The sequence below is a fragment of the Mus musculus genome, chromosome 2 (genome assembly GCF_000001635.26).
Source record: "Mus musculus strain C57BL/6J chromosome 2, GRCm38.p6 C57BL/6J".
In the NCBI taxonomy this organism is placed as follows: Eukaryota; Metazoa; Chordata; class Mammalia; order Rodentia; family Muridae; genus Mus; species Mus musculus.
Window position 1 is genome coordinate 35,262,637 of NC_000068.7, and position 19,604 is coordinate 35,282,240.

Below are 19,604 nucleotides of genomic sequence, written 5' to 3' on the forward strand. Positions count from 1 at the left end.
CCCCATGTTACGAGAAAAACTCACAATCTATAGAGAAATGGAAAATTAATTTATTCGTGGTTTTGCCCGAAATGATGGTGAGCGGGAGAGTTGCAATCTGCCTCTGCTTGGCTCATAGCAGAGTGGCAAGTGTAGAGGGGAAAAGAGAGACAAAAGCCAGGAAATAAATATAATAGCTGAGGGTTTCTCTTGGCGTTAGGGCTCCTGTGGGTGGCTCACCCTCGCTCCCTACATGGAATTTTCCTAGAAGAACCCCAGTTCCAAGGCCCTGTCACACTGCTTGGTTGGCAGCCGAAGGGAAAGATGCTGGGCTCTAATCAGAGGCCCTGGCAGCTCTGGAGGCCCCAGTTTCTCCACCATGCTAAGCATCCCTTCGGTGCCCACACCAAGCTTCTCTCTGCCTCCATACTCGGGACTGTGGCATCAACCTTTGTGTTGCCTGCCATCCCTGAGACTCTGTATCTGGGGTGCAGGAGATATTGCTCCTGACTGTCTTCTCACCTGACAAGTCTCCAGATCCAGCCTGCATAGATGGGCTAACTGCTTAGTGCCTGCCACCTCTTCACTCCCCAAGCCTGGGGTTCCCAAGCCCCGAGAGAGTGAGTGTGTCTTGAACACCCACCGGGGGATACCGGGAGGGGCATCACTTAGGATATTTCAAAAGTATCATCCAAATCAAAATAATTTTTATTTTGGCTACTATTCAACCCAAGGGCTTGGAAAGATTGAGGAACCTGGCCATGGACATACCCCTAGCTCATCTTGGGTGCTGAGCTGGGATAAGTCATTTGTTCACTGGTCTAACCTGGTCTATAACTCGGCTCCCACTCCTCTGTGAAATGTGAATGTTCCTTTCTCTTCTCCTAAATCTGCTTCCATACCCAGTTAGGGCTGGGTCTAGGGAGGTGACACCATGGCACCTGAGAAGATGTGGTTAGACTCCTTTTAGCAATATTGAAAGGAGACAGAAACGATGTTCTGAAGATCCAAGACTCACCATGTCCACAGACCACCCAGGGATCCGGGAAGAATGTAGGTGTAGGCTGCGTTGGGGCCTGGACTCTGCATCCTAATGAGCTCCCAGCCGATGCTGATGTTGCTGGTCTGGGGGCCATACTGAATTGGAAGATTCTAAACTGAGGACTGTAGAGTGCTCACATAGCATTCTTGAAGCTCAGAGTTAGATTCCAGGAATGCTAACATGGGTGTGGTGGTGCTCACCTGTATATAGTGGGCAGGAAGATCAGAGATTCAAGATCACTTTTGGCTGTGTATTGAATTCAAGGGTAGCCAGGGATAAATGAGACCCTGTCTCAAAGAAAACAAGTGGGGGGCAGATTATCAATTGATAGTTTAGAATGAATATCTAAAAGGCAAGTCTATTGATAAGGCATAAATAGTCAGTCTAGATCCTGGCACTTTTTTCTTTTCTTCAGAGCAGGGCATAGAACCCAGAGGGCATTCCACCCATGAGCTGCCCCACCAGGACTCTTGCTATCTCACCCTCGGGATTCCTTATACCCATCCTGTGGGCTTCCTCTTCTTTTTGAACTTTGGGTCAGACATTGTTCCACTGTTTCTAGCATGTGAGCAGTTGTTGAGATAGTTTTCTGCTAAGTCATGGAGAGGTAGGGCCTTACAGTAGGAGAGACTGACTCAGTGGGAAGCCATCTGAAGGGAGAGAAGGCAGATGAAGGGCCTGCAATGTGGCTCTGATAAGTATCTCCCCCAGAAGGTTTCACTCTTAAGATGATAAACATGTTCTCAGTAAGTATGTGAATGACTAACTGGGCCAGAGGGGCTTCAGTCTGTTTCTGTATGGATCTGAGCTAAGAGTGGTTTTTAAAAGCCAAATGACAAACAAACAAATAAACAAATAAATAAGAAAGGAGGAAAAAAACCAAGAGAGAGCAGTAGCCCGCCTTGGCTGAGATCGTGTACCCTCTTGCCCTCTGCAGAAGTTTGCTTGTAAACCTGAGCAAACCAAGCTTCAGGTATCTCTCTAAGTGAGCAGGAGGCCTAGCCTTATACAGCCTGGTATTAGGTACAAGCTAGGCCTAAGAGAGGCAGTCTGACGTGGCAACTGTCTCAACATCTTAGCTGTGACCAGATTCATGGCACCTTACTTTACCTCCCCGAGCCTGGGGTCTTGCTTTGCAAGGTGTGTGTAGTAATATCTGCCCGGCAGACTTACTGTATTGCCTGTAGAATCTGATATGTAGTAAGTGTGCAGACAGTGGCAGCTATTGTCATTGGAGATGGCTGTTTGAATCCTTTAGTGTGACTGGCCATCAAGCCCAACAATCCTTCTGACTCAGGAAGGGCCTTGTAGGATGAGAAGAGCCACTGCGGCAGCCTCCACCACCCACAGGTCGAACGTTCCCTCTCAGCAGCCTAGACGAGATCAGTGTGGTCCCCAGGTGGCGTGCACACTGACTGTCAGTGAGCTCCCTGGCCAGAGCCCAGCCTTTCTGTGATGGACAGCCCGACTCTCTCTCCTCTCCCTGAGGTCTGAGGTGTTCAGCAGGCAGACTCAGAACCAGAGACCTTGAGCTGGGCTGGTGAGGACTGCCACAGAAACCCGCTCTTTCTTGCTCCGTTGGGAGTGTGGAGGTGGAGACCTAGCTAGTACCAACATCGTCTGGAGAGCTTGCTTTTGAGTTGTTGCAGCTTTAAGATTCTAGAAGGGAAACCCCTCAAACTTAGACTTAGCTGGGGCTCATTGTAAACCCAGCCTGGTGTGAAACCTGATGTCGCACTCTCAAGGAGAACCAAGTCCTTTTCTTACCCATAGATGGCAGCATCTGTACTGTGAGCAGGCTCTGTGGGAATGAATGTGCCTGCCAGCACATGTGTTAAGCATGTGTACAAGCACTGGCTTCTGCCGTTGGCATATCCGGAGCTGCAGTGGGCCAGGGTCTGGAACCGCGTAAACAGATCTTAGTCTGTGGGGATAGCCCAATAAAGAAATACGCTGCTGTAATTTCGTGTGGCAGAAGACCCAGGGTGCTGAGGGGGATTCAAGAAAACAGCGCACACAAAGATTACCCAGAGCATGCAGGAAATAGAACACGCTTGTGTCTGGCTGGAGTCTGGCAGGCACAGACCAAAGATGCCTGAGGATGACGACTGTGGTTCAGGGGGTTCGTATGGGTGCCGTTCAGAGCCCAGCAGAGTCAGAGCAAACCCGGTGATGTGGTCTGAGCTTTCTTTTTCTGAGGCGGGTGCACTGCGAAGGAGTCAAAGATAGACTGTCCAGCTGTGCAGTGGCAGTCGGGGTGGAGAGCTGAGGTGTGTTCTGGGGTAGTCAGAGACTGAGCTGGCGGGAAGTAGTTGGAAGTCAAAGTGAACTGGAGGTGGAGGAGGGTGATGCCTGCCAGGACCCTTGTGTGGATGGTGGATGGGAGGTGATGGATGGTGGTACCCTTTGCTGACCGTGAAGCATCTGGGAACATATGCAGCCCCTCAAGTGAACAAATGAGTCTGGACTGAAGTAGAGGATGTCATTTCCAAAACCAAACACCCAACTTGCCTTGACCTGCCCTTAGGAATTAGGGCTTTCTTTCTGGAAGATATCTGTGAAAGGCTTGCAGAGGTGCCATTGAAATCCAGTTCCCCAGGCCCAGATAAACGTGTGACCTCTGACCTCTCTTCCCGTGGCTCCACAGCCACTGCTGTACATCTGTATCACCTACTGACACTGCAGAAACCATCAGCAATGTCTGCTATGTTCTGTGCTCAAGGAAGGAGCTTGTATTCTCATCTGAGGAGCCCGTGAGGCCCCTCGGTGCGAGGATCCTGACTCTCCCCTTGGCAGGGAGAAGCCAATTTGGGTAGCAAGATCTTCCAGAGTGGGCCTGAGTCTGCCTTCTTGACAGAGGCCAGAGGACTCAGCTGTACAACCCACCATTGGTTTGGGTCTAGGATAAAGGATGGACCTTCAGCCCCTCATCTAACATGCTCTGGGTGTGGCATTTACCACAGCCTCAGAGAAAGCAGTTATGCCAAGGAGCTCATGGCCTGGCATCCCCGAGGCACACTCTTACCCCGCCCAACCCTCCAGCAGCAGGTGTGGGCAGTGCTAGCAGGAAGTGAGTGCCTCATCACTAGAGGTATGCAAGTAGGAGGGATTTACCCATGTGACCTCAGACTCTGACACTGAGATTCCTGGACCCTTTTCCAGGTACCACCAGCTTCTCTTCCAGTGCTTCAGCCGCTGTCATAGCATCTCCTCTCGGAGTGGCTCTCTCCTTGTGCAGCCTGTAAGGTAAGTAGAACACAGAGCCACTGTCCACCCAGTGTCCAGGGGAGTCTAGACGATTCTAGAGTGGGAGTGGCTGAAGAGCCTTTGTGGATTTAAAGGTTTCTCCTGTGGCCGCTACTGTCAATGTGTTAACTCATCTGCTCCTCAACAAGGGGAAGGCAGGCGAGGGGAGCCCTGAGGGCGAGGGATGAGGTGGGCTGAGTGCCCAGATGTCTGCTCCCACCCAGGCTATGGGCTATGCTTCTTGCTGTGTTCTCAAGTCTTCTGGGACCCCTTGTATGGTGGGGCAGATTCCCCATGAGGAGGAGGAGAGGCAGGGAGTCTCCCTGCATGTGGCAGAGAGGTGAGAGAAGTTGGGTTGTGGCCATCAAGTCCCCGGCTTGTTGACCTTAGGAGGCACCTGAGGAGTGTGAGTCACGGGAGGGTGGATGAGTCACTGCCACCTGGCTGGGTGGGCGGGCCCACCTATCAGATTCCAGGTGAGCCTGCAGAGCCCTGGGAGAGCAGAGAGCTGGGCTCCCAGCCAGGAGACCCAGATTGCTTTCCAAGGGCTTTCCTCCCTGTAAGGCAGGTGCATTGCACAACTCCGCAGCCCCCCAACTCCCATACATCTAACAGGGATGTGGTGCGGGGCGCGGGGGTGGGAGGATCAGATGCGCCTGTAGATGCCAAAGGCCTTTGTGAGCCGGAAAGCCAAGAGGGTCGCTGTGACAGTGTTTCAGTTCTGAACAGAAGAAAATTTCTTACTGTATGAAGAGAAAGCCCTTCAGCCCATGGCATCAGTGAGCAGCCTGTGATGTCCCTGTTGCTTGCCCATAGCATCAGGAAGTGAGTGCCTGCATTGTTCAGCTCTCCGCCACACCTAGCTCCTGAGCGATGACAGGAGCCGCCTACTATCCCTCTTAAAGTCTAGATAAAAGGGCCTTTGATGGTCATCAAGACACTTAGTCCTTGGAGCTAGGGGTTCCTGGAAGGTTCTCTAGGCCCAGACAGAGGCCTGGCCTGGCCCCAGCTGACACTGAAGAACCATGTCTGGCTTCTGGGGTGCTGTTTCGCTCCATGAGGGAGCTGCCTCTGAGAGATTTTTATCAGTAAGGAGTGTCCCTTTCTGTGTGTACTTTGCTCTCTAGCAATGTCACAAGGACCTTGCATTCTCCCTGCCTGCCCTGCTTTTGCAAACACCGCAGGACCACAAGCAGACCTGCTTGGGTCTAGCTGAGTATGAGCGCTTGCTGAGCTGGCCTGCTTGTTCTTGTCCTGTACCTCCATGAACTCCATGTGAGCAAGATGACCCGGGGTCCTGTCAGATCCGCAGATAGCCTTGTCACAAGTCTCTGGCACACTGATTGCTTTCTCTTCATCTAGAACATTCTCTTCTTTGCTGTGGGAGAGGCTGGCCGGTCTGTTTTCCTGAGCTGCCCCACCCCACCCTTTCTGGGCTTTTGTTTTTTTTTTACTTAAATGCTCACCGGATTCTGGAATCCATGAATCACGTGACAGATATTTAGGCCCTGAGCTGAGTGTTGGAGAATGGGCAAAGAACGAATCCTTTCCATGCATCCTGTGTAGATAGTCATTCCTGCCACTGAGTCAGATTTTCTTCACCTGAGGAGGAGGAGATAGTTTAGGTGCCCGGGGGTGGGGGTGGGGGGTGGGGCAGGTGGACAGTGCAGAAAAGCTTGAGTACAGGACAGCAGGGTGGCTAGGCAGGGAGAGCATCCCTCAGAGGGAATGGGGAAAGTTCAGACAAGGGGATAAGGCCATGCTGCCCTTGACTGTGGGTTTTACTCCAGGCTACTGGGGGCTTTCAGGAGCTTCCCAGTGGGAGACCAGGAGAATTTTATTAGTGGAACCATCATGTATGCACACATGCACATACACACACACACAGATGTACACACACATACAGACACACACGGGCGCACACACACACCCAATGTGGTGTTGTTGCTTTAGGGTTTTCCTCATTGAAGTGCCCCAGTGCTTCCTCATGTGAGGCCTTATGTTGAGAAGTCCTGGGAAATGAGCGCTTTCCCAAGATCCTCTTGGTTCTTTGCCCCACCCTCCCTTTCCTAGGCAGCCCTTGCTGACTTCTGTACTGGAAAGAGAGGTGAGCTGTACCATCCTGCAAGAGCAGTGATACTTTAATCCATGAGGAGACAGTGGTGGCTGATACCCAGGGTGCATTTGCTGACTTCCAAGACGCCCAGGGAGCCAGTCAGCTTTTCATGCCCCTGAGATTAGCACTGGGCTGAGATGAGCATTATGTGCAAGGGGCTGGTCACCTGGAGGAGCCCAATGTGCCTGAGGACAAGTGAGTCATGGGTGGAGACTGAGTTGGGAGCGGCCGGAGGTGACAGGGATGTCTAGAGAGACCTTGAAAGTTAGTTTCAATTTTCTGGGTCACCGCATAGATGGCTGTCAAGGAGAGGAATAATTTGATTGATGGGATTGTAGAGCAGCCAATTGGTGGAAGGCAAAGGGGAGGGTGGGTCAGAGCAGGCAATGCTGAGAGCTGGTAGGAGAGAATGTGTGTTACCAGTGAAGCCCTGTCGCTTCCCTTCACTACACACGCGCACACACACACACACACACACACACACACATTGGCACACAGAGACATACACATATACACATTTATACAGATACATACATACATACATACATACATACATACATAAACATACACTCAGACACAGACACACACACAAAGTGGGGGAGCGAGATGGGGAGGGGAATAGCGAATAGCCAGGCTGGTCTTCTCTGTTCTTTGTTCTTGTTGGGTTCTGTCCCCACTGTCCAGCTAGGCTGACTTGAGTTAGATCTCTGCAGCTCTGGATTCAGGAGTGAGAGAGTCTGAGTCTGAGTCTGAGTCACTATCTCTCTAACCCGAAGGTGCCCCAGTCCCTCTCAGTTTGGCTTTCTGCACCCATGAACTAGGGCTGGATGGTGGCTGGGAAGAAGCCGAGAAGCCTGGTTTAAGTACATGGGACGGCTGGGGAGCCTTGGTTTTACCGTTGGTGAAGGCCCTGCCCAGGTCACAAGTTGCCCACTGGGGACTCCTCTGTGGCCACAAGTCTGTAATCTGAACCAGAAACAAGATGTTCCCAGCAGAGCTCACAGAGGCCACCAGGAAGATTTGGGGGTGGGGAAAGGAGGGTTGGAAATGCCTTTAGCACTGGTGTCTGGCCCAAGGCCAAGCATGGAGGAACTGGTCAGGACTTGTTCAACTCTTCATCCTGGGCTCTCAGCACTCAGGATGGCTAGGTTCTTAAAAATCCTAAACAACACAACAACAGAGGCTATGGATATAGCTCAGATAATAAGAATGCTTGCCTAGGGTAGGCTGGGCCCTGGGATTGGTTCCCAGGACTGAGATGATGATGATGATGATGAGGAGGAGGAGGTTGAGGACGATGATAAAACACAGTTTCCAAATTGATGGGGCAGGGCACAAAGAAGTAGGTGTGAAAAGCAGAGGGTGCCACAGGCAGACTAAGAGCATCCTGGCTGGAAGGGCCCAAAGGCTCACAACTGACCTCCCTAGTTCACAGTTTTGGAAACTGAGTCCCAGGCAGAAGCAATGGAAATAAGAAGCAGAAAAAAAGGAGCCTAGGCCCAGGTCCAGGATTCCCTCTAGGTAGGTGTGGCTCTTTGCTCCAACCCGCTGCCTCCAAGGAGCGTGAATAATGTTCGGTTAACTGTGGGGGAGAGGAGGCGGAGGCTGTTTGTACTCTGCTGCCTGTGGAGTCGGGGCTGGCGCAGCTATTTCAGCCCAAGCCACAGGGTCCTATTTATAGGCCTGTGTGATTAGCCTGGCCTATGTCAAAGGCCTTTTCCCTTCTGCCCTGCCCGGCCATGGCTGAGGACAGAAGCCCTAACAGGAATGGCAAGTAGCAGGGACTTGAGGGTGCTTTCTGCAGCATGCTCAGGCGGGGCAGGCAGGTTAGCCAGTTTAGCCAGCAAACTGTTCTCTGCCTGTTCTGATGCCCTCTTCTGGCCTCCAAGAGCAATGCATGCATGTGGCACAGCGATATTGGCCGGCAGAACTCATGCAAGTAAATAAAATCTTAAAAATAAATAAATAAACAAATAAATGCGATGTATTTTTATTTTATGTGTTTCACCTGCATCTCTTCATCGCTGTATGTGTGTCTGGTGCTGAGGAGACCCCAAGAGGACGTTGCATCCCCTGCAAATGGAGTTACATACAGATGATGGGTGTGAGTTGCCATTTAGTGCTGGGAACTGAACTCAGGTTCTCTGCAAGAGCAGCCAGTAGGTGCTTTGTAAGGGGGGGTGGGGAGGAAGAGGGAGAGACAGAGACAGAGACAGAGACAGAGAGGGGGAGAGAGACACACACAGAGTAACAGGCTTCAAAAAATCAAGTAGCCCTGAATTTAAACTCTGATTTGAGGTTCCCAATTGTGTGGTTGGTCTTCAGCTGAAGCTCTGTGAGCCCGTTTCCTTATCTACGAAGCTGGATGATGGCACCGTAAGTTTTAAATGGTGCTTATGAGGCTCATATCATGGAGCTGAGGAGATGGCTCAGAAGGTAAAGTGCTGGCCCCACACACCTGTTGGCTCCCTGGCATCTCTATAACCAGAGTCCAGGGGAGGGGAGAGGAGAGGGGAGGGGAGGGGAGGGGAGGGGAGGGGAGGAGAGAGAGGGAAGGCGAGGCAAGGCGAGGTGGGAAGGGAAAGCAGAGAGAAGATCACCTAGGGCTTCCTGCTTAGACTGTTAGAGCCAATATGTGAGCTCCCAGTTCAAGGAGTAAACATGCCCCCCCCCCCAAATTAAGATCTCTAGCCTCTACATGCACACACACACACACACACACACACACACAGAGTTCTTGTCATGATGCCCGCTGCATGCTGAGTATCTGTGTGCAGTAGAAGTCTTATTTGCAGGTGAGGAACTGAGGCTCCTTGTGTAGGGCTCTGCTCAAGTCAGGTCTGGGCAGTCCTGGCTTCCCACGCTGCCCCAATTCTCTCTCCTCCTCCTAGCCCTTGGGGCCTATCCTGTTCCTAAGAACAGGGGAGTTTTGTGTAAGGGATTGTTTTTCTTAAGAAGTTCCTTCTGTAGTGCCACATGATGACTCAGAACTCTGAGTCACAGCTGATGGCAGGAGCAGCCCGCCCTAGGAAGGAGGCAGAGGGAAAGGAGAGAAGAAAACAGGAAAGGGACCAGCTAGTCCCAGCTGTCCTGCTGTTTGGTTAAGGAGACCCATCAGGTCCCCTTCTCCTGCTTAGCCTCAGTTTTCCCAACTATGATTTTTACCAAGTGGTTCCCATTGGGGGTTGATTCTTAGAATTGGGTTCCTGGGCCCACCCAGATCTACACAGTCCAAGGCTGGGGCTAGGTTTGGGAGTTTGCACAATTTCCAAACCCGGTCCCCCCAAGGATTGTGCTGGCCCACCTTGTCTGCAGACATGTTCATAGCCACTCTCTACTGGCAGCCGCTCCAGGCGGGTCTCAAGTTGCTGACAATGGAAAGTTGATTTCTCCAGCCGAACACTAGGGCTTTTGTTTCCAAAACAACATCCCTAAAATATATTTTACATAACTGATTAGAGAAAAATGTATATATATATATTTTTCCATTTCCATAAACGTTTTTTTTTTTAAGCAAATTGTAGACCTGGTTGTCCTGGAACTCACAGAGATTCTCCTGCCTCTGCCTCCTGAGCGCTGGGGTTAAAGGCATAAGTCATCACAAGTGGAAAGAACATTTTCATCACCTCCCCTCCCCTCCCCAACACCTCCCTTGTGTTTACAGTCTCTCCTCCAGTGCTCCCTACAATCTCTCCTCCAGTGCTCTGCCCACAGTTAATTAGCATCTGTGTCTAGCTTCCTGCCCCCTCTCCTTTCTGGCCCTGTGCAAATTGTCATCCTTCTCTGAACCTAGGATTTCTTCTCAGTAAGAGGGATAACCACACCCTCTTGCAGGCTGTTAGGGTTGCCCCAGCACGCACAGTGCCTCATTCACAGCAGACATAGGATTCTAGTGCACGGCACACAGACTCAGGCTATACTTCAGAGTGCTTACCAAGTATGCAGGTGCTGGGATGCAAACCGTTGCGTTATCTACTTTAATCTACACCATTCTGCCAGAGAAATGTTACTGTCATTCCATTTTAGATCTGAAGAAGGTGAGGCACTGACAGAAGTTGCTTTGGCAAGGTCACGTGGTGAAAGAGGCTGGTGGGTGTGGTTTTAACTGTGACACTGCATTGTCCCTGCCCCTTAGGCTACATATGCCCCCGGGGCGAGGAACACCATTTATGAGTCCAAAACAAGGAATGGCATGTCTTGCTCAGGGCTGAGCCACAGTTCAGTGGGCATAGCAGTGTGTGCAGGTCAGTAGTCATGACTGAAGGCAAGTGTGAATTCACATACAAAGTAGACCTTACCATGAAGCCTAAGGGACACAAGGCCTGGCTTGCGATGTAGTCACATGGTATGTATGTGACACTGGTGTGGCGTATAAGATGGACAGGCATGGTCCCAAGAGCTTGGTACTTGAGCTCTGGCTCTTGTGTGTCCCTAGGCCCCAGCAGGCTCTGTCATGGTAGGATCTGGGGCTCAGCAAGCAGGCAGTACAAAGGCCTGCCTGTTCCTCCTCCTGTTTCTGGATGCCAAAGAGTAGGCATGTTCCAGAGGAGTACTGGGGCCCCAAGTGCACCCACTATCCCTTTAGCTCAGACAGGGGTCAAGGCATGGGACCAAGTTCATTGTTCAGGAAGAGCTGCCAGGCCCCCAGCTCCCCTCTTTCCAAGCCAGTCTCACCAGCACTGGTGAGGGCCAGCACGGGTAATTTTCCTCTCCCCAGATCCTCCTTCTGATTGGCTCCCTGGCTGTGTTGCTGGCTTGAGAACAACTGCATTCCAGGCCTTTGGGGAGAGACAGCTACACTGCTGTTGGGGCCCATGAACAAATTGCTAACAGCTGTTGTGGGAGGTGCAGAAGAAGAGGCTGGGGTTACAGAAGGAGCTCCTCTTGGTACCCGGAACTCACCAATTTATTCTGTCTCTTCTGAACCGGAGTGCCAGTTCCAAGGTCACACATGCCCAGAATGAAAGCTAGGTTCCTGGGTTCTGGGAGGTGGTAGGCAGGGAGCTGAGGTCAGATAGCAGAGGGTGTTCTGGTGGTCAGGCAGTGTTAATGCTTAAGGCTCCTGGGCACCAGATCTTAGAGGATGGCCTTAGGAGACCTGTCTATCTGCACTGGGGCCATGGAAGGGTCTGGAACAGTGATTACCACGTGAACATGAGATCTCGTGAATCCTTTTTCTCTGCTTCCTGCTAGCCTCTGACCTTCATCTCTTCATGGGGATTTTCTGCTATTTTATTTTTAATTAATAGTATGTGTAGCAAATCTGTCATATAGTCTAGTCATTCTATGTCCAAGGGCAGTGAAGTTTAGAGGGGTTGAGTTTCCGGTTCACACTCAGCTGGGGAGTGTTAGGGTCTGTGTTCTTTTGAGAGGACAGAGAAGGCCAGATCCATAGAGGAATGGAATTAGTGGAGGTAGATAGCAAGGCTGGCTTTTTAGGGGTAGGTAAAGGCCCTTTCCGAGACACCCACGTATCCCTGAACTAGCCACCACCCAATCTCTGGCTCTGGTTGGAACCCTCCAGCTGTCCTTTGGTTTCAATGTGAAAAACTAAGTGGAGGTCCAGGATGGGTCAAGGATGGTATGGAGCAAGTGAGCTGCAGGTGCGTAAGGGCCTTCTTTGGACATCACAATTGCTAAGCACCAGTTCAGTAGCACATTCAGAGCTAGGGGTTTCTTCAGTCCTATCAGACATCCAGCAGGGTAGGCACTGTAACCCCATTTTATATAAAAGGAAATAAGATCATTGTAGAAAGGAACCATGTGCCCAGTCCCCTGGCCTCCTGCAGTTTCTTTCCTGAACGTGGCCTGGTACTTCCTTGGCCAGAAGGTCACTCAACCTTCACTTGTCATCTCTGCAGCGTTTGAGCTCATGGAGATGTGGCATGGGTTCCTGGATCCGATCATCTTCTCCCTCTTCAGCAAGCCTACTCCTTGGTCCTCTCTGGGACCTCTGCCTGCAGCCTGCAGAGTGCCATTCAGGCTATCGGCTCAAGCTGCGGCCAGAACCCATCACAGAGGACACTGTGGTGGTGGTTAGCTGTGGAGGGTGTGGGAATGTAGAAGAGTGTATTGAACCATTAGCAGGAGGATGTGGTACCCTCCGGTTGATATAACTGTATGTCATGTCCTGGGGAGCGTCCACCAGACCTGTTGGATCCTGGTGACAAATAAACTTAGCCTCCAAATCAACTTGGTCACATGCAGTGCTCACCTTTTTCTCTTTCTTTGTCTTTGAGTCCCGAACAGTTGTGAACAGTCCTGGAGAAGGGCTGGTCACTCATGTCACATAATTCCTCTTGACTGGATCCTCAAAATGAGCAGATGTTTCTATCATGGGCAGAGTAGATGTAACACAACCCAGCACTGAAAATATCAAAGACACATGGTTCCATGGTTGTTAAATACATTGTCTGTGTTACACTCACCACCACATGTACCCAGGACTCTCCACCTTGCAGAACTTATTACTTCCAAAGATGTAAGGAGAGAGACCACTGGCTCAAATTATCATGGCCAAATTAATTAAAGCAAGCTTCTTAATTTGTGTGCATGAGCTGCTCTCTCTAAAAGCAGGGTCCAAGAGATCAGCATTGGATGTGAGGAAAACAGGGCTTTTATAGCCAGAGGTAGGGGGTTTCCAAATGAGGGATTTGGGGGCAAAATACGTGGAGTTACAGGAGCAGAATACAAGCATAGCAGGTTAGTCCTAACAACCTCCTGCTACAAAAGTCATGATTGCAAGGTGATTGTAACAATATAGTCATAATCCGGTAGTCAGAACAACCTTTTGAAACAAAGACAAGGTTGCAAGATTTTAATAACTTTTGAAACAAATACATGATTTGTTGCCATTTTCTGGGACAGCCAGTACAGAACCATTTGTAGTTACTGTTATAGCCCAATCCTTGAGAAACGGGTATAATCATAAACAGGAATGAACCTAGTTTGCCTTTACTATAAGACGGCTTTCCATGGAAGAAAGCCAAAGATGGAAGGAGGCAGGCTGCTTCATCAAACTGAAGCTCTGTCTGCTCTGGACAATAGCCACACATTTCCCTTCCCTCACAATGGTCATTTCACTGTACCTGGTTCTTCTCAGAACTTCATGGAAGTGGGCTCACAGTATTTGCTGTTTTGTACTGGTTTAGTGTTCTCCGGGGCCATTCCTATAGCAGGCTGTAAGCTTTTCAAAGGTTACTATTCCTCTGTTGGAATATTTTTGTTGATTGTGTTCTTATTAGTTAATGAACAGCTGGTTGGCTTCCATGCTTTAGCTGTGATGGGCAGGACAGCTATGGATGTGGGTGTACAGATGTCTCTTAGATGCTTGCTTTTTTAACCCAGTGTTTTGGAAAATTCATCTTATGAAAAACCCAGGCCTTGGAACTTTTGTTTTAGTGGTCTCATTTGCATTTTACACTAGCATTAAACACACACACACACACACACACACACATGTTGTTGTTTGTTTTGAGATCTGATCTTGCTAGCTAACCGGTTCTGAGTGAGCTGAAACTTATTATGTAAACCAGGCTGGCCTCAAACTTGCTTCTGTCTCCTGAGTGCTGGCATTACAGGTACACACCAGCATGCTTGGCAGGGAAGGGCCTTTTTACCTATAATTTACACACATGAACATTGAGACCCAGAGCGATAGAAACTCACCCAAGCAACTGACCCAGCATAAATAGCAGCTTCCTTTTCACAGTGCTTCATCTGCATCAAGCTATGCCAAGCCCCTAACATATTTCACCTGGCTAAAATCTTTTACAATTTACTCTTTTAAAGTTATTTGTATGCCCCCTCTATGTATATGAATGTCTGTGTGTATATGTCTGTGTGTTCATGTGTGTGTGTATGACTCTGTGTGTGCCTGTATCTGTGTATGTGTGTGTCTATGTGTGTATGTGTGTGTCTATGTGTGTGTATATGTCTGTTTGTGTATGTCTGTATCTATGAATATGTGTGTCTGTGTGTATGTCTGTCTGTCTGTTTCTCTATGTGTGTCTCTGTGTACTCCCCCTCTATGTGTGTGTGTGTGTGTGTGTGTGTGTGTGTGTGTGTGTGTGGTATGTTAAGTACAGGTAACTGTAGAGGCCAGAATGGGGTGTCAGATCCTCTGGGACAGGAGTTACAGGTGGTTGTGAGCTACCTGATATGGGTGCTGGAAAACCAAACTGAGGTCCTCTGCAAGAGTGGTATGTTCTCTTAACAGCTGAGCATTCATGCCTGTTCCCCTTATTAAATTCTTACCACCTTCATGGGAAGAGGATATTATAATCCCTACCTACAGATAAGGAAATGGAAAAGGCTCTGAGCCACTCAGCTAGTTAAGTGGCAGTTTAACCCATAGCTTTTGCTAGTGGTAATGCTTCCCAAATCCTTCCTTGGAGCAGCTGCCTCCAGCAACATCTCTTTGTTCCTTTCTGCTCTGGCTGGGGCATCACAGACCCTGCCTTCTGTCTGCAGCACAAGATCAGCACCCTACCCAGGCCTCCTGCTTCAAGTCACTGTGCCAGTGCGTGGGCCCCTTGGTCCAGCTGTTGACATACATTTGTGTCTGGGCTCCTCCAGGGGTTACCACAGAGTTTTAGGGGTGTACTAAGGGGCTAGGGCTCAGTCTTTTGACGTCCCAAGTTTCCTAGGGCTAGAGTGTTTGTCTCAGTATCAGGGAAACTGATTGCTACAGTGAGTCCTGGTGGAAGAGTCCCTGGGCTCTGAGACAGGACAAATCTTGTTTCCAGGGAATAGGGCCAGAAGCAGTAGGGCCAAGCCTCCTCTTAATGTCCTGACTTGGCTCACAATGTGAGGTGGGGCTGGCTCTGGGAGAGGGTCAGTGGCTTCAGTCCCTGGGATAGATTCAACCAAGCCCCACTGGCCTGATTCCCAATAGCTGTCCACACCCAGGATAGACATCACCAGGGCAGAGGCCCAGCTGGCCATATCGGGGAACTCTGTTCCATGAGCCCCAGGCCTTGGATCTGGTGTTGTCCACAGACCTGAGATTTAAGTCTAGTGTGTGGACACGGCTCCATGGCCTGGAGATGTCGTTTTCTGCTTGAAAGAGACAAGAAGCTAGTGACCATTACATATGGCAGTCTTGTGGCTTGCTCCTATTTCCTCCCATAGTTCCCTGTATACAAATAAGTGACTGGAGCTTAGAATGGGAACTGACCCAGTCCACAATGCACAGCCCAACCTGAGCCCAAGTCCCATTTGCATCCTGTGGTCTTACCTCTAGGCTGCCATCCAGTAGGTATGGATTTGCTCAGCCCAGGCCTCTGAGAGCAGAGAGCAGCAACTAGGAAACCTTTGGGAGTTAATGCATGCCAGGTCTTAGGTTTTGTTGTTGTTCCACAAGCCTGACACCATCCTCTTCATTCTAAAAATGAGGAAACTGAGGCCTTGGTTACAGGTGCTGAGGCCTGTGTGCTTTCAAGTCCATGCATGGGGCTTGCCAGAACTTGTGCTGACCCTGTTTGCTTCCACTGGGTTTCATAACTGCCTTCTCTGTTTACTGACCATTGTCCCTATTGGCAAAATCCTAGGCCAGAAGGGTGGGTGCTCCCAGGGGGACCAGAGAACAGCAGTGGGCTAAAAGTACACAAGGGGAGAGAGAGAGGGAGAGAGAGAGAAAGAGAGAGAGAGAGAGAGAGAGAGAGAGAGAGAGAGAGAGAGAGAGAGAGCGCTGCAATGTCTCGGGTGAGGGAACAGAACAGGGTGGTGTCTTCCCAGCCTGCCAAGGCCTTTTGTATACTGAGGCCGAGGGTGGAGGGTGAGGGTGAGGCATCTCATCTGGTAGCCACCCTAGGAGGCCCACGGAGATCCACAGATTGACTGGAAGCTAATCATAGAAGAAAGAAGGGTTCAAGAGATGGTTCTGGGACCCTGGATCCAACCATAGGGGAGGGAAGGGCCCCTTGACCCATCCTGTGTCAGATACTAAGAGCTGCCTGGTGTATAAGGGGACACTGGGCAGGACTCACACACAGCCAAGATGGGAGATTAAGGGGGTCTCTGAGGCACAGCAAAGAGCAGGGACCAAAGACCCACACCAGTCGAAGTGCTAACAGTGCTACATTCAAGTCAGAGCAGCCATCCCAGGTCTGAGTGTCTTGGAATGGAGGTACCACAGTCTTTCTCCACCCAGTGGCGGTGGCCTGAGGATCTACATAGACATCGCCCAGCCTGGGAGATGTTGTAGGGTCTGCTGCTCTAGAGATGTCTGCTTGGCAGAGGCTTGGACTGGTTTAGCAACAGCAGCCTTTCCTGGGCTGGGCTACTGCTCCCTCCCCAGGTGAGGTGGGGCCAGAGCTCTTGCTTCTGCCTCCCAGACAGAATTGGGTCCAGGAATCCCAGACAAGGTTTAGAATATCAGCAGTGCCTCCTTCCACACGAGTGGCGCCGAGTCTTGGTTTCTCTGCCATCGGTCTGCTTTCCTTTCTTATGCACGTGTATCTACTTGCTCCCCTGAATTCATACATCTTTTTCCAAGCAGGGAACAGAGCAAGACAGTGTTTCCCTATCATAGTCTCTACTCCCTGGTGCACCATAGTGAGAGGTTCCAGGCTTTGGTGTCTTATGGGGCTTGATAACTCACTGGATCTAGAGGTGAGGTGACTTGCTGTTTCTGATTTCAGAACCTCTTACATATGGCAGGGATCGTAGGTGGTCTGATTCAGAAGGACGTGCCAAGGTGAGATGGTCCACTGTCCCCATTTTGCAGATAGGGACATCGAAGCATAGAAGCAAGTAGGTTCTGGGCAGGATGGTGCAGCCATGCTCTGGGTCCAGAAGAGTATTGAGGCACCTTTTGTATGGACACCTAGACCCATAAAGAATGAGTTGCCTAGAGTCATCCAGGTCATCTGTGGCAGACCCTTCTCTAACAGGGGATCCCTGCCTTTTACCCTCTCTTAAACTCCTTGTTCTCTTGAACTCACGAACCTCTTCCAGGCAGGGAACAGAGTATCGCTGCCCCATCCGGGTCTCCTTCACTGAGGCCTTGGAGTGAGAGTTTCTAGGCTTCAGGGTCTTAGAAGGCAGGGGTGGGGCCTTGGTTAATATGGCCTAAACTCCATAGCTACATAGCCAGCAAAGATCACCACCTTTGTGATCATTAACTTCGGGGGGAGCCTGGGCTAGTGGTCACTGACCCCAGGGGTCGAGGCCAAGCCATACTGGCCTTCTGTTAATCACCAACTGGGTAAGCTGGGGCCACACTGCTTCCCTGTTCCTGAGGGGGCTGTGTAGCCAGGCCAGCTGCTGGCTCAGGCTCCTGGTCATTTCCTGAGTCAGCCAAGGAGCAAGTATCCCCTCAGGCATGTTCTTAAAGCAGTCTTTCTAGACTACAGTTCTAAATCAATCAATTAATCAATCAATCAATCAATCAATCAACTCTATTGGATATATTTCTTTTCTTTGGCTTTTTTGGGGTAGGGTTTCTCTGGGCAGTCCTAGCTGTCCTGGAACTCTCTTTATAGACCAGACTGGCTTTGAACTCACAGAGATCTGCCTGCTTCTGCCTCCCGAATACTGGGGTTAAAGGTGTGCACCATCACTGGCCGGCTAGATGTATCTGTGTCATGTTTTAGATCTTGTGCTTTAAGCTGCTATTTCAGGAAGTGTCTCAGGATGTAACGCATGTAGCATGCACAGTCCACTCACCGAAGCACACAGTTCTGTGATTTTTCTGTGGCGTGAACTGGTTGTATGATCATCATCGTGGTGTGGTATTAAAAATTTCCCACCATTACAGTGATCTGAGGACTCTCTCCAGCCTGGGCAGCCACGCCACGGCAGTGTCCAAGGTGACGTCTCTCTCCTAGTCGAAGTGATAGCTTTAACAGTGCAGCGTTTACTGACTTTGCAAGGGTTTGTGCATCAACTGCAGATTCTTTCCTTATAGAAAGGAAGAGACATCATTGTGCAATTTGCTTCTGGCACCTGGAGGTCTCTCCATGCCTACTGAGTGCCTACTATGTGCTACCAGGCACAACTGGCTCTGACTTCTTTTTCTTTTCACAGTTGCTTTGTGGTCCATTGTGTGACAGTCCCATCACTTATGTCCCCAGGGCATTTGGGTCATTTCCAATTCTCTTTGAACAATGCTTCAATGCATATCCTTGTCCATTGCAAGCAGCTCTGTAGGGAATGTTGTATTATGTGTCTTGAATATGCACAATCTACTTTCTATCTAGAGAGGTGAAAATGGCTTATGCTTCCAGAAATGTTCCTGCAAGCAGTGTGGGCTTTAATCACCTCCCTGAGTTGTGCCCAGGGCAGCCCACTGTAGGCTACACAGGCTTGAAGGTGGGCTTCCTAGACCATGGAGCCCAGAGAATTCAAGGCCTCTACAAACACCTGATAAAATCCCATTTCTAGGGGTACTCACCTTTCTTGCCTTGCCCCCCTGTAAATCAGATCCTAGCTATTTACTGGGCATGGCCTGTGTTTGCTTGCCCTCTGCCTATATGCTGTTCCCTCCCCTGGAAATGTTCTCAGTCTCCCCTGCGACAAGACCCAGGCCATCTGAAGTCCCCATAACCTTCAGTCTCAGCTGTTCTCTGTGTTCTCTTAGCTGTGAACTGTTTCCCCTTAAGTGGGAAGAAACTGGGGAGGGAGACAGCAAAGTTAGATAGAAGTCATGCTATGTAGGCTCCCAAGGGAGCTGGGACAGCGATGCATTGCCTCCTGCAGACCAGGCTATCTGAGCAGGCCTGATCTAACCCTCTGCAACCTCTAGGAGACATAGTAGGTGGTACTTAGTAGTTTAACTTAGGTCCACATTTCCCAGTGATGAGGAGCGAGGGAAGGAGAGGGCCTGAAATGGGGCGGGGAGGTGGGGGGAAAAGGTTGCAGAAGGAAATGGAGGTGTTATCCTTTAAAGGAGATGGATACAAGTATTGCCCTGGGCAGGGGCAACCAGTCAACAGGCAAGAACTTTGTACAACAAACTAAGATTTGCTCAAAATAACAATAACAAAACAGAAAGAAAGAAAAAATGTCACTGGGGGGAGGGGAGAACAATCCAAAAAGAGTACTTGAGTTGGAAACCGCCATGAACTTGTTAGTTCATGCTAGGTGTTTTTTGTTGTTTTGGTTAGTTTTTGTTGGATCTGCTTATTGGACCAATAAGAAGGCGGTTGAACGGGCCCCAGAAAAACTCTCACTGAGTTAGCATCTGTTATATGTCAGACCACAGGCCGGATCTTCTGA

General features: G+C 50.1%; 1 protein-coding gene and 1 long non-coding RNA gene across 7 annotated transcripts in view; one reads left to right on the forward strand and one right to left on the reverse strand.

Annotated features, from left to right (window-relative positions):
• Positions 1-19,604, forward strand: part of Gsn (gelsolin) — a 51,544-nt gene that overhangs the window by 6,278 nt on the left and 25,662 nt on the right. For 4 of the 6 annotated variants that reach the window (NM_001362945.1, NM_001362947.1, NM_001362948.1 and 1 more), the window contains exon 2: positions 4,184-4,267. The exons of 1 other annotated variant lie outside the window; for it this stretch is intronic. The gene's annotated coding sequence lies outside the window, so the exon portion shown is untranslated. Of the gene's footprint in view, positions 1-4,107; positions 4,268-19,604 lie in introns of those variants that run through there. One more of the 6 variants, NM_001206369.1, reaches the window with a different exon arrangement.
• Positions 29-11,043, reverse strand: Gm39795. Its single transcript, XR_003954036.1, has 3 exons — positions 10,318-11,043; positions 9,688-9,814; positions 29-5,869 (listed from the first exon to the last, which is right to left on the reverse strand). It is a non-coding gene; the product is annotated as a predicted gene, 39795 (long non-coding RNA).